Raw genomic sequence first — 27,585 nt, forward strand, 5'->3', positions numbered from 1 at the left:
AGTGTATAGATGATGATGTTTGACTGACTTCCTCAAGTAAAACCTTGTGTAACTTAAATAGTAAGTGTTTGCACCTTCATGCGATGGTGAGCTTTTCCACTGGGTGTTGGTAGTGTGGGGGTTGGTAGTGATCTACTTAATATTACATTTGATGCCAGAAGTAACTCCTCAGACAATTGACTGGATTTGGTACTAGCTTCTGTAAGGACCTTCATCTGGATTGTTTCAAGGGGTTCTGCAGGTACCTGCTTTTCTGATTAAAAAAAAAAAAAAAAAAAAAAAAAAAAAATCCCTTCTGAAACAAATATGGAGTGAAAGGTGAAAATTGCTGAAATTGCCAGTAACAAATTGAAAAGCAGTGGAGTGTGAACAGATGGCTCACATGAGATCTGTAAGTTAACTTGCAATATTTTGAAACAAGCTATTCTGAAGTACTAAAAAGGATCTATTTATTTAAAAAGATTAAATATTTGTTTTCTAATTTTAAAATTAATGTCTTAAACTTAGTTTTCTAAACAAAAATGTTCCACTGGAAAATTACTGATTATTTCTATGTTTTTTTAAAAAAACTGTTTATTGCTTTTGGTCATAAATGCTTTAAATCAACAGAATTTATTACCATTCCCTACCCCCACCAAAAAAGGAAATAACCCCAAACTGTTATCTCAGGATTATTTCAGGTGGGTTTTCTTGGTCACTGTCATCATGTATGATCAGAAGGAACCTAGTCTGAAGAATATGTGGACCTTAACTTCCCAAGCTTTTTCTAGTTCATTACTTTCTAGTGGCTAATGAGCTAGAAAGCCTGCACACACTGTTATTACTGTTGTCACCCAACTTCACGCATTCTGCCTAGAGAATAAAACACCCTGGCTGTGCACTCGAAACCATGGTCTTCTATCTTATGGCTAGAAGAAACTCATCCACCGCTTCAATTTGCCAAAAGAATTTGCCAGAAAAGACTTGTCACTATTTAAGCATCTTTAGAGGAGTATGTTTTAGTGTAATGGCTCAAGAGCATCATACGTTTTATAAGCTTTCATGTCAATGTGACTGCCTGCTTTTCCAGGGTGTTCTAGTCAAGAAATACATAGGCCTCTGCTAAAACATTACTTTTATCCATTATTTGAACAGATACCAGGTATCTGTCAAGCAATGTACACAGGCAATAGTTACTCCTCTCATATATGAGAAGCGCTAGAAGCAAAGAGAAGCCACATTGCCCTTTGATGTATGGGGATCCAGAGGCACGCAACTGCAGATGTAAATCATAGAACTGAATCGTATAAGGGGAATAATTGGAAAGCTTGTTCAATGTCTGCTTCAGTCATTAGCAAGGTTTCCCCGTGATCCTTAATTATCTCATTTATCTAATCTAGTGAGGCATGAGACACTGACTCTGGCAAAAGGACCGAACAATCATTAGACACTTACCCCTATGGATGGGGTAGGTGGAGTACAAGTGTAAACTCATTACAGTCCTTTCTGGTGACAACCTCTGCAGTCATCTGCTGAAGCAGACTTACTGCTGATACTACCCAGCTTCTCTATTTTTTGAATTGCTATATCAAATCCAGTTACTGATCTTATGTTTCCTACTCTGTACTTCTATTGAATGCTCATCAGAGGGAACTAAATCTGCAAAAGATCTGTTATCCTCTCTTCTGTGTTTGATCTAACCCTGAGTTTTCTTGTGCTAGACTGAAAGAGCGTTTTGTGGCTGACTGACCTTCTTGCAGAATGTTTGTCTCTCCTTTTTTTTTTTTTTTTTCCCTGACTTTTTTTCCCCACCATGTGATTTAAAGCTCTATGATGAGGTTGAGAGTCTGTCTTGGTCCTCTACTAGCTGAACAGTGAATTACAGTAAAAAATTTAAAATTACTCCACAATTGTGAAAGCAAGCTGAGTAGGGTATCCTGTGCAGGAGTACTAGTTATTGTATAAGAAGGATGTGAAATGTTTGATTCTCTCAAAAGAAATATTAATACTAAATGCTGATAACCTGACTGTATTTAATCCTCAACATGTATTTTGAGTATATAATTCTGTTCATTCTATGCTATCCTTTCAGTCTGTCAAAAATCCACTGTGAATTCCTTTAAGTGCATTACCATCATTTTACGTATGGAATCTGATGAAACTAAAACGAGGAGAGAACAAGCAAAATTATTGGTGTTTTGTGTATGCTAGTTATACCTTTTAACTCTTTCTAGTGGGGCAGTAGTGATTGAGGTCTTTGACGCACTGAAGTTTTTTTTTTTTTTTTTTTTTTTTTTTTAATGTACCTTCATTTCAGAAATGCAAAGGGACTGTCACTATGCTGTTAAGTACATACTTGCAACTCATCCATAATGATGTTCCAACAATTTCACAACTGTTACCTGCAGAACTAACTGTATGGGAAGGGGAACTCCCAAGGGAAACTCTTGATGGAGGGAACTTGAGGATATTCTGGTACATGTCCGTTTCCAGAGCCCCCTTCCCCCCCCCTTAAAGTTTTCCACCATTTTTTTCCTTTTTAGCATTTTGGATATTTTGAACTGCAAAGAAGCTTTGAAAGATGAATATAATACCACAGACACTGCAGCAGTATTTCTTCTTTTCCTTCTCTATCTTAGATTTATTCTGTGTGTGTGTGTGTGTGTGTGTGTGTGGAGGGGGGGGAGGGCAGGGGGGATATTTCCAGATACCAGACCTGGGGCTGTAATGGGCTTATCTGTGACCTATCTATTTTCAGCTGTTGAGCAACTTAGATAGAAGCACACCCTGAACATGACATACAGGCAGCCAAACTGACAGGTCACTGGCTTGTTGAATAGATTGGTATGAGATCTGTCTGGTTCAATATTTACCACTGTCTCCTCTTCAGTCTTTCTATAACAAGCTATAAGCTGGACAGCTGTCTGGTGCCTTCTTTTAACTAGAATTGCTAGAAAACCCTCTGATCTTGAGTCATATATAGAAGACGACTAATAAAGTCATGTTCACAGCTATAATCTAAGTATATGCTCTGAAACAGCTATTCCTTCCTGTCCTGTTCCATGCTGCCTTCCTTCCCCACTGCCCACCTTGCTTGTCTGATATCTTTAGTCAGAATTTCTCAGGCTATTTCTGCAAAATTACTGTTTCAGATATACTGGCTGACAGTTTGTCTTGTGATGCATCGCATCAGTGTGCATAAGCTGAATCCTGCTCTGTTGTATAACATGTGATTGGCAAAATGAGCATGACGTGTGAAGGAAGAAACGGGAAGAGATGCAACATTCTGAAAACTAAGCCAAAGAGGAGACTTCAGCAGTACTGAATATCCGCTCTGTTTCTACAAAGTTTTGTAGTTAACCTATGGTAAAAGCCAATGTACACATTTTTCTTCTCTTTTTTTAGCATTAAATTGTATACATACACTGTTTCAGCTTCAAGGTATATGTAAAAACTATTACAAAATTAGGCTTCAGTGAATACTGTTGCTAGCCACTGATGCGCTGCAGTTCAATAATGATTTTTCCAGCCTTGAAAAGTTTGTTATTTTAAATGATGCCCAAAATTTCTTGCAGTTGATACTTAAACAGGTAAGTTGGTGCATACAATATGTGTCACCATTCTTGTTTGTATTTTTATAAGTACAAACTGGCGGTAGGGAAGAGTCAAAGCCTGAATTCTGTGAATCACCAGCTGAAACCAAGTTGAACCTACTAAAAATTGTGTAAAGGTTTCATTCAAGTCCTGCTTTTACATATCTATTTGTGTGTGTATGTATGCATACGTGCGTGTATATATACACGCATATGTGAAATCTAAGGTAGCTTCTATGTTGGTGTTTTTATGTGTTGTTAGAATAAGAAGGAAAAATAAGAACTGAAATAAGAAGAATGTGGGAGGATAAATAAGAATACTGGAAGCAGCATCTCACCTATTCAGTCAACCTCAGTTAAAATAGTTATATATAGATATACCATGTAAACATAAAGTAGATAGTATATATGGAAAAGTGGTGACCAACTTCCCCTGGTAGTCTTGTATTTAAATATTTTATCCTTGGTAAAACTTGAGCTTTTTGTATAGCCCTGATGCTTTTTATGGGCTGTAAGAATAATTATCAACCCCAAAAGATCTAAAGAGGAGAAAGTCAGCAGCTACTACTCATCTAACATGTGGGAAGCTGAGAAACAATTCTGAAGAGAAGCTTGAAAAGATGATCGTCCTAACTTGTGATAGTTAATTTACATCCTGTAATTCTGAGAAGTCCTAAGGCTGCGTTTGCCTGCTTGCCCTATGTGCTTCCCCTGTGTGGCTAGTAGGCTTCTTCGTCCTTTCCTCCTTCTCCTGCCTGTCTCCCTAGCTTCCTTTATTCCTGTCTGTTCTCTCTAGCTTTCACAAAATACATTCTAATCGTCTGTCTCCTCACTTTGGATGCTCAAGATGCTGGAGACATGTCAAAGTTGTTTCTGCTTATGTTGCAGAGCTAAAACATCAGGGAAGTGCTTTGGAGGGTGGAAAAAATGTCACAACTCTGTTCTCTTATGGCTCAGGTTCCCCATATGTATCTATTATCTGCATATCTATTCTGGGTTTTTTCCATTTTACCTACAAAGCCAGGACTAAATACCTTATTATTATTATTATTAATTATGTTATTACTGTTAGTTATTATTAGTTGCTATTATTATAATATCTTTGGGTGAGAGGAGGGAGAACTTATATTAAAATGTATAACTTTTGAAGATTTTTTGCTAGATCTATTTTTTTTCTTTACTAGATAAAATGACTGCAATGTTTTTCAGCACTAGTGAGAGAAAAGATGAAGAAATTTCTTGATGACTGTTAACATTCTGTTCCCTTGCTCTTTTTTCTTTTCAATGATTTTTTTTTTTTGATATGATGAGTGATATGCATCTTTCTTAGTAATAAGATTAGATTACTAGGGAAACAGAAATTTACCATTTCATGGCTGTCATTTGCTAAGGGACTGCTTTTAAACAGCTGAAAACTTGCAGCTTACTCTCACAGTTTCTCTGCGTAGGTGTCTGACAAGCTCAGGCCCCAGTCCTTTTAATGTTAAAAGATCAGAAATTAACTTAGGTGAAGAATGTGAAGGTGATGCTCTCTTAGCTGATGATCGCTCACTGCAGGGTTTTGTCCCTGTTCTGCACCCCCTTTCCACAGCCACCCCCCCCCCAGCTCTATTTTGTCGCTCTGAAGAGTGTATCTGGATGGAAACTGCTTAAGTAACTAGTGCTCTAGCTCAACGAATGTGAGGAGTAAGTATGAAGTGCAATATAGCAAAATTGCTTAGTTACTTTTTGGTCTTGTGTGAACTGTAGTGGAAAAGTATGACTCTGGCTTATTGTTAGTTTAACTTAATGTTTCAGTTCAAGAGTACTGTCACTTGTCATGTTACCATAGAACATAAACCCAGCGCTTTTCTGGTGTGAGCATTTGTGTGTGTGTGTGTGTGCTGAAATACAAAAAAACCCAAATCCAATATTGTGTTTCCTGCATGAAAAGAACAGCTGGTAATAACTTTCATCTTCTGCTTACAGGCAATATCTGTACCCACAGTAACAAAGCAACTGATCAGCTGTCGGTAGTCATGTCAGGCATCGAGATATGAGAGGGATCCTAAACAAGGTCTGTCATTACATTGACTTCGCTGTTCTGTGTTAGGTTAGCAGTGTATTTGAACATAAAGAACATGATTTTTCTCTTTTTTAAAAATATAGTAAAATTTGGTAAGACTACTATTTCTAGAGTAATGGGAATGCTGTCAAACCATATGGAAGCCTAGATGATAGCGGTAATAAAATGGCACTTAACGTTACAGCAGCGACTTGGACAATTACGTGCAACTATTGTTTGGAAGACCTGTGTTCAAAGAAAGAAGTTTGTCGTATCCTGTGTGTATCTTTCTCTTTCCCTCTCTTTTTTTCCTCTATTTTTTATTTCCCCCCACCTGCCTTAATACAGAAAGAAGGAATACAGCTGGTGAAAAAGGCAAAAGAGGTCACTTGGTCATTAACTATACTGGTTAGAGAATAAACATCTGAAAGAAGCAAAATATTTAAGAGTACAGAATGTTCCCAAGCATGAACATAGCAGCAGCAGCAAAGCAGGCAGAACATGATCTAGACTGCTTGGAGAGAACCCTGGTGTATATGACCACGAGTTTGGCAGTTACATCAACACTAGAGGCAGATGATAATCATCTAAGTTTTTCCTTTTTTTTTTTTTTTTTTTTTTTTTTTCCTGTTCCAGACCTGGGATCAGGTAACCACCTCTGTTTTTGTTTAGCCTCTAGTCCATGTGAGGGTAGCTGCTGCAGTTGTTCCCTGTGCATTTTGGATGAGGTGGTCTTGTTGAGGAACTTAGAGAGAGGGTGAGCAGAATAAATGTTTGAAGGTGCTGCAACACAGTGGGTAACTCTAGAGAGTAGTATTTTCATCAGATGTATGTTTTTGATACTTTAGAATCTTACTTCTCGGGCAAGGGAAGGAAACTTTCATTTCTGTTTCCTGTAGTTTGACTATTTGTGCTAAAATACTGTTTTTTTTTTTTTTTTTTTTTTTTCCGGAAAAAATCCCGTATTTTGTTTTCGGGTTAGTTTGTGCAAAACTGTTTAATGTAAACTAGGTAAATGATTTTATTTCATCATAACATATACTGAACTCTGAACATGGAAAGATGGAATTGGATCTGGTGGCAGACAAAAATAAAAGATAGAAAACTCATCCTCTTCAGTGTGTCTGGTCTTATCTCTAAGATGAACCATCCTCACGGAAACTGTCTCCAATGACAGTGTTCATCAGGCAACAGGACCAAGGCTCTTAAACATGGGTTATAGCACTGTTGAACTAGGCTGTCCTTTTAAGTTATGTTTGTTCAACTAAACAGCAGGAACAAATGTTATGATTAATAATAAACCTCCTCATACTACCAGCCTTATGCTTATGTTGATGCATAAAGTAGAATGGTAGATGCTAGCTTCCTAGATCTTTGGGCACTGACTTACACTTGTACAGCCTAATATTTTGCAATAGATGCATTCATACAACCCTAAAATGATGATTTTTAGACCTTAGTACGAGAACTACTTTGATGTCAACTTGATGAATAGAAGGTTTGTGTCTGTGGGTTGAGGTAGCTTTTGATGCATTTCAGTAAAACTTCTCTCATTTCTTTTGCCTTCCATGTTCTGTAACACTAGTTGCATCTTTCCAAAGGCTCAGAAATCAGACTTGGAAAATGTTATTCAGGTTTCAAAGATCCAAAAGTACACTGTAAAGTAGCAGAAATCTGTTCACTCATTTCTGTGGATGTTAATGTAATGCTTTTATCCCTGCAACCAGTGAACAGTTGGTATTTCAAATCAAATGGTTGAGGAGTGGCACCACTTGAAATTTCTGCAGAAACAGGACCAAAAACTAAAAAACTGTTCTGTATAATACAGATACCTGTCTCAATACAAGGTACTAAATGTGAGATAAATTAACATTTGAAGATGCTTCTTTATTTGGAGACCAGAATTGTAAGTGATTTGTAGTGAAATAACTTGAATTCACTCATTTCTTTTTCCAGTGGATAATAGACCATTGTTAGATGATTTTTAACACCCCACATCTACTCTTTGTCACTGACCTTTCTTAATTTGAGTGAAAGTTGAAGAACCTTACAGCATCATGCTGTCTGGGGGTTAGCAGAGTCTTTATCAGCTGTTTTAAACTTGAGTTTTGTGACTTTCTTTGTACATAGTTTGTTTTGGTCCAAATTGAAGTTTGAAGAAATTTTGCTTTTTCTGGTGGTCGTACACTACTGTTAACAGATGGCTGCTACTTCATACAAAAGCAACCAGAGATAGTTTATTTTAACAAATGAGAAAGTAAGTGTCTAGCTTGGATATGTGCATAACAGACACCTTCCGCAGTGCTCTCAAACATGCATATGAGATGACTTGTGTTCTTCTGAAGTGGATTATTTGCTTTGGAGAACTTGTTTATATATCTAATTCATTTCACAGCAGACATCTAATAGCACCTCCTCAAGATCATAAGTAGATTTTAGGTGGCAAGATGATACTGCTTTTGTCTTGTTTAATTTTAATTTATGTAATACTTTCATAGTACTTATGCTTAATGGCAACAGTCAGATTTTATTTATTTATTTATTTATTTATTTTATTTTTTAACAAGAGCAAGGATTTTTTCTTTTCTAGAACACTGTTTCAGTTCTTTTTCTTTGGTAAATCTTATATTAGCACCAGGCCAATTGGTAGGATAGGAATCCCATGGGGCAGAGCTGCCATGCCAATTCCTGCCCCTATGTTAGGCACTGCTGAAACGTGGGTTTCTATAAAAAAAATTTTGATATTTTCAAGTTATAGGACATAGATCAATATGAGTGAAGGATACAATATGAACACTTTGCAGATATCTCAACTTCCTAAGGTATCCATTTATTATTTTTTTTTTTGCCCAAAAGCAAGATATCAAATTGTTTTGAATCAAGGATGCTTTAATACACTGCCATTTAGGTAGAGTTGTCATATAGTTTGACTCCATGTAATGTAGAAAGTAATACTATTTTATAGGACTTGCAGTCCTTATTGCTATATGGACATAGCGAATCTGTATTCATGCTGAGGAAAGGATCAATTCTGATGTTGTATGGCATTATGTAAACCTAAGCAGTTGGAATCTTGGCTCTGATCTTCTCTTTTGCTAGTAATATGAAATTAATCTTAACAACTGAGTTAATTGGAAAGAAAAATGTGACATCAAAACCAGAAATAAGCCTAATGTAATTGTTGAATTATTTAATGGATTTCATAATTATATTCATTTAAATTCAGAAACTGATCACTCCAAAATTAATTTTGCTGTCTCTGTACCCTTTAAACACACTTATTTATTGCTGAAGTGAGGGATCGCTTTCATTTCTGACTGGCATTTTGCCATTTATTGTTATTATAAAGAGAATGTTGTGGTTCAGAGTAAGTTTTATGTGACTGTGATTACTGTGTCAAAGAAGCTTGTCCAATGGGCAGATTACTGCAATGTAGTGGACTTAATGGTGACCAAACAAACTGAAGATTGAATGAGTGAAATGTGCAGATAGAGGTCCTTAAAAGTGCTCACGTTTGAATAATAGAGGCCGGACTTTTGGCTGACCTTCAGCTGCTCTCTTGTGTACAGAGTTTTCTATGTGCATGTAACTACAGGTGCAATACTATGATTCTGAATTTGTCTTGTTATCAGCCTTTATCTGTTTGTTCTCATTCTGTAGCTTTGTCGTTAGTGTCATTTCTACCATCAGCTAAATGGAGATGGAAAGACTGTCTTTAAAGTTCCTGTAACAGTAGAGTTTTTGCTGCTCTAGACATAAGGTCTGTTGATTAGTTTCCAGTGTAATAATGAAGTGACAGAAGAAACGCTAAAATAGCTATACCCCATCTTTTTCTCTACGCAGCACGTGCTGTGGGCCCTCAACATTCACCACTCTTTGCAAGGCTTTAGCTGCCTATGCAGCTAAACATCTGATAAGCTCTGGGTTGTAAGGTAAGTTAATGTTATAATTCTGCAGTTTGGAGGTTATTGAATAGAAGTGGAAGCTGGGTTAGTTCTGCAACCAGAAACACTAGCTGAATCTCCTTGATGCTGGGCCTAAGCTTAAGCAGCTCTGTGGAGGATGAGAATTTCCTAGCAGAGGTATATTGTAGTGCTAGTGCATCTAACCTACTTGGAGATTCAAGCTGGTACTGTTGCAATATATTGCAAACTTTGCATTTTGAAGGCATACTAGAGTATGGTAGTTCCTATGTATCTTGTTTAGTACAATGCATGTTTTCTTACCCTGTATTAATGTGACTTAAATCTCTTCATCCAACTTTAAGCGAAGCTATATTGTAGCTGTTTTGTAATGCTGTTTTGATGTAAAATTATAACAGCAGAAGGATTTCAAGATAAAATGATGGACTCTAAACTGGTTCTGTTACTACACCATTGCTATGTGATATTACAGTGCTAAAGTGATTTTGCTTCAACTGCCTGGAGCGTGGAATTTGCCGCAGCATTATTTTGGTTCAATTTTAGTTTGGTTCACTCTGCATTAGCAGTTGAAAGCAGTGCAACCGCTTTCATTAGCAGTGAAAGTGGCTTTTCAAATTGTGAGAAAAGCATTTAAAATTTTCTAGCATTTTAAAGAGCTTTAAAGGTTTTGAAGTTTCGCAGTTAAAATATGATCTAGGATTCTAGAATTAATGAGTAGCATATTGGTTGCTGTCTTAGTAAGAGAGTTAAAATTAATGGCAGTATCCACATCTAACGCTTCCTGGTGCTGCCACTGGCAGCCAGCATCTGTTCTGCACCTTGGAAGATGCCTCAGGATTCGGCTGCCTTATTAGTGGTGAAACCTGCTGGCTTTCGGACTACTTTGCTGCTTTTTCAATTGAGAGTGAAGAGATCTTGATGCTCTTCAGGTTCTCTCATCTGACAACATCAGGATAAGGATAAATAGCACCTTGTGAAGGGAAATTTTATTTAAAGAAGGAAAAAGTGGTTCTCTGTTCTTGTGCCCAAGTCAGGATATTGCTGCAGCACCAGGTTCCCCTCTCCATCCGTGCCCCCTTTTGCTGCTCTTCTGACCCTTCATCTTCTGCTCCTCTCCATTTAATACTTGTGCTGTAACTTTTAAAAATATTTCTGTGAGGTTTTTTTTCCCTCCAAATTGTGTAATAATATAATGTTTACTGGTGATGCCCTAACGTTTTTGGTATCAGGCTAAACATGAATTAAAAATAGACGACTACTTAAATCATTGATATTTCTAGTCAAGTGAAGTACAACAGCAGTGAAAGCATTATCTCCACTGTTTAAAGTATTTAAAAATGACTATAATAAAGCTGAAATGGATAAAAGCAAGTAGTCCTTATTCTGAAATTTGCTATAGCCTATTAAAATCAAACTACTTGTACACAGCATGTGTAATGAGATTGTATTTCAGAAGCTTCCACTGTGTGGAAACATGTCACTTATTCCTTCACCAGTGGTTAAGTATGTGAATGGATAAAACTCATTTGCTTCTGCCTTACAGAGAAATTGTCATTTTTGGAAGTGTCTGGAGAATTGATCATCACCTCAAACACTTTGATATACGGTATGTGCTTATTTTTATGGAATTAAATGACTGAACACACTCAGTGTAACTCAGAAATGAACGGTAGCTCAGGGCTGCTGAGGCAGGTGGAACTTGCACTCCAGTTTGCCATTCTAGGTAACTGGATAAGTGCAAAACAACATAAGCCTGAGTAAATAATGCTGCCTAACAAAAAAGAAACAAATATGAAATGTGAGCTAATGTTGTCCCTTTGTGTGGTTTGGAGTGCTGCTAAAATTTTAACTTAATGCCAGGATAAAAATTGGAAGAAGTTTCAAAGTGCATGAGCTACATATTGGATGTACTCTGGATGTTTTATTTTTTCTTTATTTTTTCTTAATGTAAGAAATGAATTAAATATTGATTGAAATAAAAGCATGTCTCTCTTTTTAACCAGTGCCTTTGGGATGAATCTGATTTCTGTTGACTTACACATTTGGATGTATACAAACATTATTTCAGATAGATGTAAATTCTCACATATAGCTTGTATACCATGATTTTCAGAGAAATATATTGCCATAACAAAGTTTAGTATCGCTGCTGCTTCCCCTATGTCCTCCCTCTCTTCCCTCCACCCCTCTCCCCATCAAGTGCATCTTGCTCTTAGAGGAAAATAACATCACTTATATATGACATGAAAAGAGCTTTTGTGCATGTTTTTCTTCAGTAACTACTACAAAAAATATCCTTATCTGAGGAAAATTGAGTGACAATAAAATGAGGCAAAGTAAAAGGAATATGTGATATTTGCAGTGATTTTAAGTGTTTGTTCAGCTTTCTTGGTGATGCTGTTTTATAGACTTAACTGACATAATGCTGGATTCAGATTGACATATATTAACCATCTAGAATGGATGCAAGAACTCCTTAACAATTGTTAGCTATTCAGTAGATCTTTACTTTTTACAGACTTAGTTATTTTGAAATTCAAGAGGTACAGCATACAGATTAAAGGCATATTTGTTGTGTAAATTGATATGTACACATTAATATCAGCACTTAGGCATTTTTACATTTTATACACATGTCAGGTCTGTGCCAAAATGTTAACATATGCATTTATGTGAAATTATTGCTCTTGGGTTTCCTGAACTTAATGGATTCTTACTGCTTTGTATAAGTATTTTTCTCTTGTATTTCATATTCTTTTCAAAATTAAAAACTTCATATAATTTTGTAAGTAAGTTGGCTTTTTGAGTTTTGCCATTTTTTTTTCTGCAGGAGAAACTTTTTTTAGACTGAAGTGATTGACATTGTTTAACATTAGCTAAACAGACTTGTGTTTTTTTTAATTTTTTTTTTAGTAAGTTAAAATCAGGTTCCTTATTTTGAAAGAACTTTATATAGGTTACTATAATTGTATAAATATTCAAGCTTTACTAGTTACTAGTTGCATTGTAAAGTGATATTGCTTGTATGTAAATGCATCAGGATTTTTAGAGGTGGTACTTATCACTATTAAAACTAAACTTTCTCTACTCTAAGAATATTATGAGAATATTTTCCCTAAAATATCCTCAATTCTTTGTACACAATGACAGTGGATTTAAGGCAGGCAACTATTAATACCTGTAACTCAAAGAAACCAGTCCTCTTGCTCTTGCAAGAGTTTCCTGATTTAGTATATAGATATTCAGGATTGTTTTTCAAAGCTCTAAATGTTTGCAAGCCCTTCACTGTGATTAAGTAGAATCATTTTTTGTAAGGTGTGCTTGGTTGTCTCAGCTACATGAATATTTATACGTGGAAGAGTAAAATTTATGATGGAGAGAGGCTAAAGCTAAAAGGAACTAAAAACTAGAGGAAGTAAGAAATTGGGAGGTAGCTTTCTGAATGCGCTTTAGGCAAACTCGAGCTTTAGTGAAGCTTTCTTTGGTGATGTTTCATATTAATGTCCTAAATGTGATCTAAGAAGTTGTATGCTTTAATTCCAATTATTTTGAGAATGTCTTCTCTGATGAAACTTCAGTAGTAACTTGAGGGCAGGATTGTCACCATCAAGCATAATTCTGCCCTTAGTCTGCTAATGGGGACAATGTTGTTAAATACTTGAAGAAACGGTCATAAGCAGAATTTATTCTGAGCGCAAAATTATTTGCTTGAGACAATTGTAAATTAATCATGATGTCAAGGAAGTATGTCTTTTTTTTTTTTTTAAGATGACTCAACTTTTGGATATTCTATGCATAAGAGACTTAAAGTCATCTTAAAAAAAATAATTCTAGAGCAATTTAATAGCCTGGAATACAGAAAAATTAGTATTTTTTTCTATTTATTTAGAATATCAGAATTGAATACCTGTCCCATAAATAAGCAAGAATCTCTGATTCTGATGACTGGCTTATGTGAGAGTGAAATGGTTTTGTTTCATCTGTATTGCATGCAAAAGCCAGATTGAACAAGTGGATATTAGAAATTAAGTTCCACTACAAGACCACAGTGTACTTTCAAAGAAACTTCCATGATCATTGTACTATTTTCCTGTTATCTAGAAAGAGTAAGCATTGACTCATTTGAATTACTTTATCCATCCTAAGAGGTAGGAGAAACTATGTATGAGCGCTAATTGTGATTTGATTTTGTTGTTATAGTACAATAAGCTGAGGAATAACATGAATAAATTGCAGGGAACAATGATGAATGAGGTAATTATATATTTATTTAGATTATATATATAAATGTACTTTGAGACACTCGTTTGTCATAGACAGTCATTACTACTTATACAGGAGGAAAAGGGGGATGGAGGGGACGCTGTGTGTAGTGAGAAATATTACAGGAAAGAAGTACGATGTAAATTTTGTAATACAAATTATCTTGTTATCAATGCAATTGTTTATAATATATTGTACAACAATACATTATATTCCATACTGATTGTTTTAATACATAAGTTTATATCCTGCTAAAAAGGAGGAAGATGTGGAGGGCCTTCCTCCACGAGCGAAATAGCAACTCGGCCACCTCGCTTGCAGAAAGCAGCAACAACCGCCCTTGAGCTGGGAATAGGTTATTGTCAGATAATCCTTCAAGTAGCAATGCCCTAAACCTGTATTCCTCTGTTGGGGCTGCTGTTAAAATAGTGCTTTGTATTTTTTTTTTTTCCTCCTTGCATGCCACGCACTGTTAGATTATGGACTATACTTCTAGACTTTTGCCATGCTTTTCCTGTGAGATACCTTGTCATGCAAAAAATGAAATTCAGTTGTACCTAATAACAGTTCACTAGATTGTTTCCATTCGATAACTTTCCAAGTATCTTGTCTCTTTCTTTTTTTCTTTTGTTTTTTTTCTAAGCACATATTCATATGACTCAATCTGTCACTGAGACCCTTCTTTAACTGGGGGAGGAAAGGAGACTCCAAAACAAGCAATTTCTGTTTCTACAGCATATCTTCTACAGAGTTTCTTTGGGGAGTGAGAGGAAATTACACCAGTCTGTATTTAAGATGTTCCTCAATATACTGCTGAGGCTGGAGAAAGCTTTTCATTATGTTTCTCTTAACTTGGAAAGTACCTTTATTTTTGAAGGCAGATACAATACTATCTGCTTTGACCAAGAAAATGCCCAGGAGGTCAGTGAGCAGTTAATCTCCACTACCCGAAGTTTTGTTGATTCACTACCATTCACACTTACCAAAGCTATAACTGATGTTTTTCTTGCAGAAAACTTTTCTGGTGCGTAAGCTTTCCTAGTGTCTTGGCAAATTCTTACAAGTTGCTCTGAAATGACAGAGGCAAAAGCTTTTTTTTAAATGCAAAAAGCCTCTGCTTCCACAAACAGTTTGACAAGGTACACAAATGCTATCATGTATGTACTGTATCAAGTAGGTTTTTTAATTAACCTTAGCTCTTAACATTCTTAGCAGTTTCACAATATAATAGAATTGGAAGGGTGCAGAGAACTGAGCTTTCAGGAACTTAAATGTGGCGTGGATTTAAAAAACAAAAAACAAACAAAACCCCCCTTTACAGTATTAAATTCAATTGCAATAATCTTTTCTGGCCTTCCTCTCGTGGTATTTCCCCCTGTTATTGTCTACAAAATACACATTTAAATCTACTTTCTTAGTTACTTACAGTAGGTGTAACCTAAGTTTATCAATCTCATTCCAGCATTGTCACTATTTCACATTGTTTCTGCACAGATCTTGAAAACCAGGCACTAAAATGAGAAAGAAGCAGTAAATTTACATATTGTGGAACTGGATATAGAAGGAAGTGTCAGGAAAGGTTATGGCTTGCTAGCTTTTCTTAACATTATACAAGGCAGTAACTGCAGTACAACAAATGCCATGTCTGTCTTCATCTCTCTGTACAACAACGTGATGAGAAGAAGATAGGTGTTGCGGAACATTTGGAAACAGTATCTGGTGTCATCTTTCTAGCAAGTCTTATCAACAGCCCCCAAATAGTATTCCAGTGTGTGTATGTAAGAAAATGATACCATAACTATCTGCAGGTTCTCCTGCCATACACTGTCTTTTGAAGAGTGCGGGTACTTTCTAGACCCTTTTAAATATTTAAGGCAATTCTTGGATCCAAATGAGATCCAAAAAGATATAACTTGACCTAAAAGTGATCATTTTATAACTATCAGGCAATGCAAAAATACCTTCTGATATGAATTTTATGGTCATACTATCCTGTTTCCTTTAGTCTTAGTGTGATACTGGCTGTTTCAAACTGAAATATAAGGAAAATATTTAGCAATTTTTTCCAGGGTGGCATGCTAAAAAGCTCAAGATTCATATATTTTTTTGTATCAAGTCATGTCTTTTAACCCTTTACTTAAGGGAAAAAAAAATCTCATTTTTATCCACATGCAGAAAACAGTTTAAATTTAATAGATGAAGTGTATAAAATGGTGGTGAAAATATTTGGGAGATGTTTTATACATTAAAATATTATTTTTGGCAAACAAAGTATTATTAGCCAAATTGTGAACATCTTATTTGTTTTTTGTTCAGATTTGAAGACTTCTGCTGTATGAAATGATGCTGCTACTTTTGTATAAAATGATGTGAATCTATATGGCTATGTATTTATTATATGAGCATACTTAATATGTTCATATTTATGTAGTGTACTTTGTACATGGAATGTAGAATTTTGGACCTAAAATCCCATAGGATTAGTGATGGGGAGTGGGAAGGAAGGAAACAGCCTTAGGCAGCCAGTTCCTGTGCTCCAAACTTCAGGGCCTCCCAAATGAGAGGATATTGGCCAAAGCATAAGCAAGCGATAACAGTATAGACTTTTTGTATCATATACAGGGCTTGTCAAGGACTGTAAATATTTCAGAGTTAAAAGAATGAAAGAAATCAGTTGAAACAAATGGTATGTTCAGTGTCCGTTTCTGTACTGGGGCTAGTCAAACTCTAGATAAACTCCTCCTCAGTGGCGCACTGGAAAAGCACAGTTCCTGGCTGTGTGGCATGCTTTCACGCTTTCAGCGGAGGCTCTTTCAAGAGCCAGAGAGTATCTGCTGCGTGTAGGAAGCCTTTGGAAATCCTTGTTGGTATTCTGCCCAGGCATTCAAAGACACATGGGATATCATGCATCTCACTCAGATAAATTTCAGTTTTGAGAGTGAGAAATCATGGTCAAATATTGAACTGTAATCATCAGGCTGATCATAATGATGCCTTCCTATCTTCCCAGGAGCCTGGGGATGGGTGGTTTTTGACTGGTCCCAACATTGTTTTCCCTGATATGACAGGCAGTTGTTACTAAAGAATAATTTGACTCAGGTACTGTGTAAACTTTCGTCTCCACAAAGCCAGAGCATTACTTTTATCTGGCCCTTGATGCATGGTGCATGTATGCCGGGCTGACTTCTTGTGCACTGAGTGCATTGAGTTAGCATTTTTAGTCCCCATTTACATGTGTGTTCTTTCCATTCGAAATTCTTAATTTAATGGGCTCTTACTGGATGACTACTATTTCTACAAGTTTTCTGAATATATTTCAACTATGATGATCTTGTGACCATGAAGAAATGCCTAGATTTTCAGGCAGTATACAAAATATTGAATATGACTGACAATCCAACATGACTTCTTGCAAATCATCCCTACCGACAGTAGGCTAAAACTACAGAGCATATCTCTAAATGTAACCTAAGGATTTATTTGAATACCTAGTTTTTAGAAAAGACTTTATTGAACTAAATGTTAAATGATAGTAATATCTTTGTGTAGTACTTTTAACCCATTGGGATCCCAGAGCATTTCATAGTCATTTTATATTATATAAAAGTACCATTTTATTCTCCATTGAAATATAGCAACTAAACTTAACTGACTTGGTTCTGAACAGAATTAAGGTATAGGTTATGAATTCTGCTGAATTACTTTGGTTCAATTTACACTTGATTTTTATACTGCAGAAATAAAAAGTCATTCCTAATTCAAATTATACTGATACAAATATACTGCATTGAAAAAGTCATCACTACAATGTCTTGTGAAGACGGTTCTGTCAGTAGGGGAGGGTGCTGAGCTAGTGTAGTGTGTATATTACTCTGTCCAAATGCAGTTCAAGTAGCATAACTTCTACCTCACCTGTCTGAGAAAGGGCAGCACCATGCTCCTGGGAGTATGGACCACTTGCTTGAGCTTTGGTTTTTTCTTCAGCCTTCCTCTTCTGCCCCTAAATTCTGCCTGTGCTCCAAAGAGACGTGACAACACTCTCCACTGAATTAGCTTCTCTTTTTCCCTTCTTAACTTCATTTTTCATGTGGAAGACTAACCTCATCAAAACTTCTCCAGTTTGATTTCCCTGAGTATCCTGGTCTGAGAATAATACTCACTTTCTTCCTAAGTGTTACTTGAGGTAACTTGGGTTGCTCCTTTCCTAGCAACCCATGCAGAAGTCTAAAAGGAGCTATATAATAGATTGAAAGAAAAGCATGTAAAAAAAAACTCTTAGAAAACCTTGGCAGATGTTGGGTTTTTTTTTGTGTTCTCTCATAACAAGTACTTCATTCAGAAGCACAAGAAAAATTTAGGTTTTAGTTTGTGCTATATCTTGGGCTATAACTTTCCAAAGGTTTTACAGGTGCTGCTATTTGGATAAATTTACAGCCTAAAATGGTTTATAACACTTGGTTTTAAGCTGTCTTGTATTGTTCGAAGTGTGTAGAAATGGATGTCAGCTTATCTTGACACAAACTGCAGCTGTGAGTTACTGAAAATATAACCCTTCAAAAGAGGTCTGTAACCTGTAGATTGTGTATCTCTTGGGCATGTTGGTCTGACTCTTCAGTAAAGGCTGAAGCAAATGCACAAGTAGTTCATTGGGGGTTGTAATTAAAATAAACAACCTCGGTGAAGAAATTAAAGAATTGCTGACACTGCTTAGAAAAGTTTGAATTCTGTTTGGATGTTTGTTTGCCTATCACTGATTTTTTTTTTTCTATTTTGTTTCCCCTTGTGCATATATAACTGCTGGAAGCTGGGATCTCCTGTTGATAAAATTAGTCCTTTTTGCACCAGAATTTGGAGCTCCAGAATGAATGAACAGCAAAATTTGTTAATCTCTCTCCTTTGATCATTATTGTAGATGATCAGCCTGGTATGTGCAACCTTGGTAAAAAGAAATCCATTTTTTTGTGTGATGAAAGCCTTCTTGGAACTACATGTTATCATGACTGTTTCCTTGTCATCCTTTCTGTGTCTCTGACATCCAGAGTGACTCAAAGAAGCTTCTTTTGAGTTATCCAGGTATATTTCTTCTTCTGTCATTCCTTCCCTTCACGTGTAATGTCCTTTCCAGGTACCCTGTCCTTGAAAGATTCCCAAACATCAAATGTCATGACTAGCTGTATTCTTTCCATGAAGTTTTTTGCACATTAGATGTATATGTGCCTTTTCTAACTTCTGATTTATCTGCTAGGTGAAGCCACAGCTGACCTGATCCACTCCTGCTTTGGGTGGAAGGTTGGACTGTATGACCTGCAGTGGTCTCTTCTACCTAATGCTTCTGTGACTTTCTTGTTTGTTTGTTTTTGGTCTGTAAGTATGAAATTTTATGCCTTGTGCAGCTTCTGTATTCTAGAGACAAATTTTTGTTTTAGTGAAGACTGCGGTACCTGGAGTTTTGTCTGTGAATGCACTAGAAATAAGTGATCAGGAAGGCATTTTAGGATATTTGAAATACGATCAGGGACTTCAGAAAAGAAACAGCTGTGCAAAAACTGAGATTGCTGAACAGATAAGCCCGAGTGCTTAGGATAAGATGCTTTGGAGAAGTTGCAAGAGATCTCTCAAACCTCTGAAACAGCCTCAGATCAGCCTAGTTCCAAACTACTGGCTCTGTGTTTATATTTCATAACTTCTCTTTGCCTTCTCCTTAGAGAAATGCTGGGAGGCGAATACCAGGTGTTTCTCCTATGCTGCGTGCTTACTCTGCTACTGCTTCGGCAGAAGCTTGAGATTTTAGTTGCTTCACTTCTGATTTCAGGGCCTGTTTTAACAAGTTTGGAATCTCACTTTCCAAAGCCTAGCATACTTCCATTAATTCTTGTTGTGACAACCTTCTGGGAGTGCTTAGCTTAGTGTTTTCTTGTACTGCAGTTACTAAACATTACTAGTTACTAGTCCGCTATCAGAGCAGCCTTTCTGCTTGATGGGGGCAACTAAGTGTTCTAAGAAGAAATATTTCTTTAATGTGCTGAAAAATGAGTTCATGGCAATTCATCCGTCTGATATATGGCCTATTTTTGTGTAGGTAGCCTGAAGTCATCCACTATTAGTCCTTTATTAAGCCTTTTTAATTTCTTTTATCACTGTGCGCTTTTTCTTGACCAGGCAGTCAGCATCCCTACTAAATTCTGCAGTTATGAGATGTCATTATTGCTAGTAATATGGATTCTGTTGCCTGCTGTCTTCCCTGGAAGAGCTGCACGGGTGACCGCTAACTGAGTGGCCCCCAACAAGCTGAGGAGGAGTGTTCACGTGAGCAGGATGAACGTGCTAATGCAAGCTCACAGAGCAGCTAGCATGGGCTAGGCTAAGGCTGCTACTGCTGACGATATTTTCCCTGGAGCAGTGGCAATTCCTTATTGCAAACCCAGCTTCGAAAAACACGTGATGAAAATGGAAAAATGCTAATAACTCTTATTAGAATATTTTTCAGACAAAAATGCATGTAGTGCTTTTTATTTTAACCCAACCACTTAAATACCAGGAATACCCAGCAGATGGCAGCTTGACCAAATAGGTGTTTATTGGACTTGCATGAAACTGTAGAAAGCTTTAGATTTAGATCTAGATTCAATAAAACTCTGCTCATCAAATCATATGCTTACAGTTCTTCCAGTATGTTGAAATGACATTAAGCTGGTACTCTGGCTTCCCTTACTGTTTGATGATATAAGAGCTGATATTTTGGGTCTTGACTTAATCCTGTAAGTCTAAGCTCAAATTTTTCCTAAACTTTGCTCTAAATTCAGACTAAAATCATAAAAACAAAAAAACAAAAAAACAAAAAAAAAACCACAAACCGCTGAGGTTTAAACAGCACAGATCTTTGTCATGTTGTTTTGTACTCAGTACTTGGGAACGATGTCTTTTTGTACCAAAGCCCATCTGTATCTGGGCAAGTTACAAAACCATATGTGTGAATGTGAAGTTAATTCTGGCACGTGTACAAAAAGCTGCTTTTTTGTGCATGCGAGAAGGTACGGATGATAGCATTCTATAATGCAGTGAACTGCCCCTTGCCTATATCCCTTTGGTATACACCATTAAAAGAGCTTGCTTTATATGATTCTATGGTTGAACAAAAATGTGTGCGAGATCTATATTTAATCTTCAAAATAGAAAAGTTGTACTGCACCATAAATACTGTACTGAAGTTTTAGCAAGTATGGGGTTTTTATGGCTGATACACTTGTGTGACTTTCAGTTTTTGGTTGTATTTTTTTTTTTTCCTGTCATTTACCACGGACGCACTGCTTTTTCTTGCCCTTTTTCATGTCAAAGTGCATTTACATGCTGAAGTATGTAAATGGAGACTTTACATAACAGGGATTGCTCTATGGTACCCTAGATAACTACTATCATGATCACTAGTAATCAAGGACATGTAAAGAAAAACATAGCCTAAAAACTTAATGAAGCCCAGGAAAGCTGCAAAACTTCACTGAAATGTAATGCATAGTAATTATTGTGAAAGCAATATAGGGTAATCAGTGTAATAAGCAAGGATCATAAGCTGCTTTTTCTGAATGCATTCTTACCAAATTACTGTTTTAGTATAGATCAAAGTAGTTCACATGCTCACCTAAATACCTGACTTTTTTTCAGATCAAACTGTTTCTCATTCTGTATCTATACAAGAACACTTTAAATTCTTGAGGTGTCTTGGTTCTCTGTAGATGTCTATCAATCCTAATTTACTGAGTCCTTTAAGGTGCAACTGGATGACTGGCCTGTTTTCTAGGGTTCTGTAAGTGTTTCCTACAAACACTTTATTTAAATATTTTGCTCATGCTATCTAAATAAAAAGCTTAAATGTTTAGCTATTTTAGTGATTTAAACAAAGTAAGGATGTGGACCATGGAAGCAGAAACATAATTTGCACCTTTTTATATGAAGAGGAAACATTGTACTTTGAAGTGACTGTGGTTATCGCTTTTGAACAAAGCCCACGGGCCTATCTAGACATAGAGCCTGAAACATTCAAGCACCAGTTCCAAGAACAGAAATTTTTAATAGTCATAATCAAAGAGAACAGTAATGTGGACAGATGGATTTTTTTTCCTGTTTGCTTTTGTTTAAATGCTATTGCTTAAGTGTGTTTACTATTTAGGTCAAACTGGTGTTCATTTGCAGTTTTGCAAGACTTTCCAGGACCTGGCTAAGAAAACCTGGTCACACCTTCTAGCCCTCAGCTATAGGGTTTGCTTCCTACTTAATAGGAGGCCACTGGAATCAAGTACACTCGGAGGGAAAAATACCAAATTTTGTATTACTCAATTTCATGCTTCCTGCTCAAATGCAAAGAAGACTTGAAGGGAATATCTAATGCTTTTATTTTCTAGTGGGTTTCTTTTGCCATAGGAATATTTCTGGATACTATGCTATGGTAATTTTTCAGTTTAAGAAAATTTTGAGCGTCTCTATACAAAATGAAAGAGAATACCGTTCTTCATACTAATAAATGCCCTGAGTCAATATTGTCTGTTCTTCACATTTAAGGTGATTCATTTTGCATAAAAGATGCTAATACCTATTATGTAATTCTTAGATTTGTGCACTGCTCAGTGCCTCGTGTTTTCTGTTGAGATCCTGCCTTGTTTTGGGAGGGTGAGAGGGAGGGAAGGATTTCATCTCTGAGATATACACAGCAAAGTAATATGATCAGACTTGAGCTTGACACACTGGGTAATATGTAATATGCTAACGTTTCAGTATCATGTTAGTATTGCATTAGACTAATATGATACTAATGCAAAATGACAGGAAAAATGACTAATACAATAAGACTTTCATATATTACTTTAGGGCTGCCATATCTGTCCATTTTAATTCACCTGAAACCCTGCTTAAATGCAACATGAGCGCTGCATCTAGAACATAGCTGGGGAAAGAGCCCATTTGTAAGAAGGCCATTTCAAATTTTGTGGGGCAACTACAATGAAATAGTTCTACAAAAATGCAGTTTGTGTGCCAAGAGTTATGGCAGTTTTCTCACGAGGGCATGGTGCAGTGGCAGACTGAAATATTTATTTGAACTGTTAGTATCTGCTTTGACTAACTGGAATTCTTTCTCCATTTAAATTGATAGCAGAAGATAATGTCAATAAGAGTGCCAGAATGTTACCTTCTGGAAATTCAGTCATGGAGAGTTGGTTTGGTTAATAAAGGCTTGTCTGTGATATTTTTAACCAATCCTGTCCATTTTCTGAATTTGTAGAGGGAAAGGCCAAAGATGCAGTGTGTGCATTGCGTGTGTGACTCGTGCTTTTGATGTGCGTGCCATGGTTGTCACGAGCAAGATGCTTTTCTCAGAACTCCATGCCCTCTGTTACCTGCCTCATGCAATTGCAGTTCTGCATATTTTAATGTTTACAATGGATTAGCTTAAAGGAGAAGCAGCTGCTGAAGCCCCTTACTGACTTCACCACTCTTCCTTGTGTTTTCTTACTGTTAACATTTAACAGTGAGATCATTGTAGAAGCTTAAATTCTAGGCCATTAAATAATAATCTAGTTGTGAGTGTATATGTCTGTACATATAAAAGCATCTAAATAGTGAGTCAATGAGGAATTAGAAAGACATTTAGAAGAGGGATGTGAATTAAGTTAAAGGAGTCTAAAGACATAGGGCTTCCAGCTATGGTCTCGGGATAGCACAACAGTACCTTCAATAGAAGTCACAAAAAAGGAGATGAGAATTTAAAACAAAACACTAGGATGTTTTGTTTTGGATATTGTTTCTCTGGATAGAAAGGTAAATGAAAAATTTTCTTGAAAGATGGTCTGCTATATTGGTGAGAGATTGAAGTGCTGCTCCAGTCCCTTGTTGCTTTGCTTGCTCAGGACCAAGCTAGGAGTTATCCTTAGACATCTTTTTCCTTAGGCATCTTTTTGAATGGGAACAGCCCTGAGCAAAACTGAGATGCCCAATGGACCTGTGTGATATCACTGTATTGGTAAATCTTCACGAAGTCTATTTGAATGCTGTCTTGGATATACATCTTTCTCACTGCCTGTAACTTTATTTTTACTTTCCTATTCCCCCCTGCCCCCTATATTGTTTTCTACTTAGAACAGAATTATCATTTTCCAGGTTGTAATGACTCTCGGGTCACAAAAGTTAGGTAAAAGCGGTATGGTAAAGAGAACAGTGTTGGCAAGACTTAGACTTGGTTCTATTTTGAAATAAAATGTCTTTATGCCATACCCATAATTTCCCAGCAGTTAGTTTGCAGACTGGAAGGAGAAAGAGATAGCATATGCACTTTTTTTCTCCTGAAAGCAAGAGCTGGTTTCTTTACCAGATTTTACTCTCTTTTTTTTTTTTTTTTTGGTCTACCTGCCTTTTTTGTAGAAGAAATAGAATTCGACTTTAACAATACTTTAAAGAGCAATACTAATATATTTATATACAAACAGTATATTTTTTTCCCCTCTCCCAGATATCAGGTAAGATATATTTAAAAATATTTAGTATACATGTATAAATAAAACAGGAGTTAAATATTTGTGTGTGTGGTTTTGTGATGTCTGGCATTGGGCATAAGTAAGAATTTTCTTCTAAAAGTTGCACCATCAAGACTAATGCAAACCATCCTTCTGCCTGAAGTACTCTGTCCTTTTCTGGTTGTGATTTTTCTATTGCTTTCCAGGAAAAAAGTTTTCAGTCAGATTGTACTACTCATGGCAGAAATGCTAGTGCTGGTGCAGGTGGGAATGGAGGGAACAGGAGCTGGGGAAGCAGTTCAGTGTTAGCTGGTTGTCAGCCACAGCACATGGAGAAAGCGATGGAGATTCTTGAATGCGTAAGAAGAGGTATTGAGTGCAAGTATGTAGCAAATGTTACTGTTCTAGATGGACAAAAGCATCCACAGCTTGCTCTTACTATGCCATGTCTGATGTTAACACTAAAAAGGATGTTGATGAGTGGTCAGGGTTCAGAAAACAGGTAAAGTATCCAGAAAACGCATGCTTTAGAACCTGTCTCTTACGTGTTTTGTGTCCAAGAGAAACTCTCTTGTATTAAAAGGTAAGAATTTGAGCCAAAACACCACCCAAGAATTTACCTTCTGCTCTCCCAAATTCCTCCTGTGCTCTGTGCGCATGTGCTGGTTAACGTTTGTGGCCCTTGGCTGCGGAGCACGAAGGGGAACCGGGTGGGCAGAAGCGGGGCTCTGCCTTCCAGCACAGATGACTGCACCTGCGTAATCTGACTACAAATTCCTAGTACGTTTGCCCCATTAGTAACAAGATATAATCCATTAATTTATTAAGCCTTATTAGTTTAATAAAGTGCTTTAGTCCAAGATCTTAATGGCCATTGTGTCCCAAAGCTGCTGATGAGTAATGTTTATAAAGCAACGGTTAAATATCTCACTGCAAAAAGTCTTTATGCCACCAAACAGTTGGGAATGATCAGTGAGTCACTGCTGTCCCCTGGAGAAGGTTTTTATTTGACTTTCAAATTTGTAGGTGAATTTATGGCACTGTAGTCAATCACAAAAGCGAAACAGTAGTGTCTGTATGTGTACATACACCAAATAGTTAAACTAGTCTTTCATATACCCTTCACTTGCATTTATATGCCGATATGAACTGTTTTTAGCCAATTTCTTAACATCATTAAAATGACGATTAGTGAGCTCGCTGTGTTTGTTTTGCTTACCAAATGCATTTATCTGTTACATGTTGAATACAGTAGTCAGAACATAATTACAGTGTTGTTGTAGGTCAAACTAATGCTTTGTAAAGCAAAATCAAAATTTCCCTGGTTGTCTCTCTGCTGTAGGTACAGGCATAGTTTTGGAAACTGAACAAAACGGCAATGGATCTCTTCCTGTGCTTGCTTTTAATGAAAGCCTTAGCATTACTGTAATGTATTTAATGTTCTTTAGGGATTGAGGAAAAAAACAAAATGTGGATTTTGCTGTTTTACCTGCTGCTGCTAAGTAACTCTTAATGTATCTTGAGTAACATTGTACATATAAATTGTAGGAGAGCTCATCAGTTTGGAGAGCTTATTTGGAGCCTTGCCATGCTTCATGCACTGGGCAGTTCAAAGCTCACCAAGCTCAAGATTTAGGACAGATGTTCATCTAAACTACTCCTAAAGATTTCAAATGGTAGAGACTCTGCTGTCTCCCCAGGCAACCTCCTTCAGTCCTTACTAATAGAAGTTTTTTTGTTCGTGTTTAAGCTGAAGCTTTCTCATTGTAATTTAAACCCGTTACTTGTCCTGTTCACTATGGGCATGGAGAACAGATTATTTTCTTCTTCTTTGCAGTGGTAGGGGTTATAAACATGTCTCTCTTTGTACAGAATCTTCAGGTGAGAGTTTGGGAACCCTGCAGTCCTATTCTCGTGTACTGCCTATGTGGAACTACAGGGAAGTATCTTTATGTGGTTCTCATCAATATGTAAACTGTGATTCACTTCTCAGCATGAAGACACTCATGAGACAGTGGTGAAAATTAATGTGCATTATCACTGGTAGCATTGCAACAGAGGGCTCCCCATAGTTATTCCCTAGCCTGCCAGCCCTTTCCAAGGTTGGGAAGACTGGAGAATAGAGATGAAATTTATTTATTTATCTTCCCAGTTAAGTAATTTGTCAGCCATGATTGACCTGGCAAAAAGTATTTTTGAGTCAGGTATTAGAATACCTTTGCTGAGACCTGACTTTTTTAAAAAAGCTGAGATAGAAACATCTTTAGACTTTGTTCCTAAGGAAAACACAGGATAGGTGACACCACAGGCTCATAGCAGTTTTGGGTACTATACAACGGGGTAAAGAAAGCTGTAAACCTTGTGAGGAAGGTAATTTGTTTCCAATGCAATAGATCAAAAGTTTTTATAACTTGTCAAGGAGTTCTTGAAGTTTGCTAGCAGTCACTTGGTCATTTTGCAATTATGGGCAAATTAGCTAGCGTCTTGAGAGACGCTGCTATTTTACATTTGTATAAAATGTGTGAAGATGCACAACTATTTGTTGTGCATCTGTTTAGAGAACTGAATTTAATTTCCACAGCACGAGGAGATTCTGTACACTGTCTTACTCATAAGAACAGACTGAGGCAATTTCCAGGAAAAACAACAACTTAGGATCAAAACCAAATCTGATCAAATAGGGAGCTGTGATTTGGAGATGGTAAGCATTCAGAAAAGTTGATATGTGACTGTATGATGGGGGAAAGGGAGGAAAAGGTCTAGTATAGTATTAAAAACAACATGTGAGTTTGGGCATTTATTGTATAAAATGTATGCTAAATAGCATTCACTTATTGTGTGAAATGCCAGGTGGGCCAGTGGCTCTACAGAGCCTTCGCATTTCTAAGCTGTCTTTGCTGAAGCTGGAGGAACAAGGTTTCTTAAAGTATACAGAAGAAAGAGGTATAGTAGTTTTTCTCCATAACATGTAGAGGCAGACTTTGTTGCAGTGGATATAGCCACATCTAAATGTTAATAAAGTTCCAACTATTATATAGCTCTGGTTTAATAACACCAGTGTATGCACTGGTTTCTTCATTGTTCTTATATATCTTTTTCAGGTGATGCTTCTCTCTTGCACAGATTCCTTTTCTTGTCAACTTTCAGTTTCAGAAACATCAGATGATGATGAAAAAAATAAGATCCAGAGATCACAAGATTTAAGAACTAAATTGTATTCAAAGGAACAAAGCTTCCTGTTTATATGTTCAGTTTTAAGTGTGTATACTGCTAGTTATTGTGTA

This window comes from Rhea pennata, chromosome 13 (assembly GCF_028389875.1).
Source record: "Rhea pennata isolate bPtePen1 chromosome 13, bPtePen1.pri, whole genome shotgun sequence".
In the NCBI taxonomy this organism is placed as follows: domain Eukaryota; kingdom Metazoa; phylum Chordata; class Aves; order Rheiformes; family Rheidae; genus Rhea; species Rhea pennata.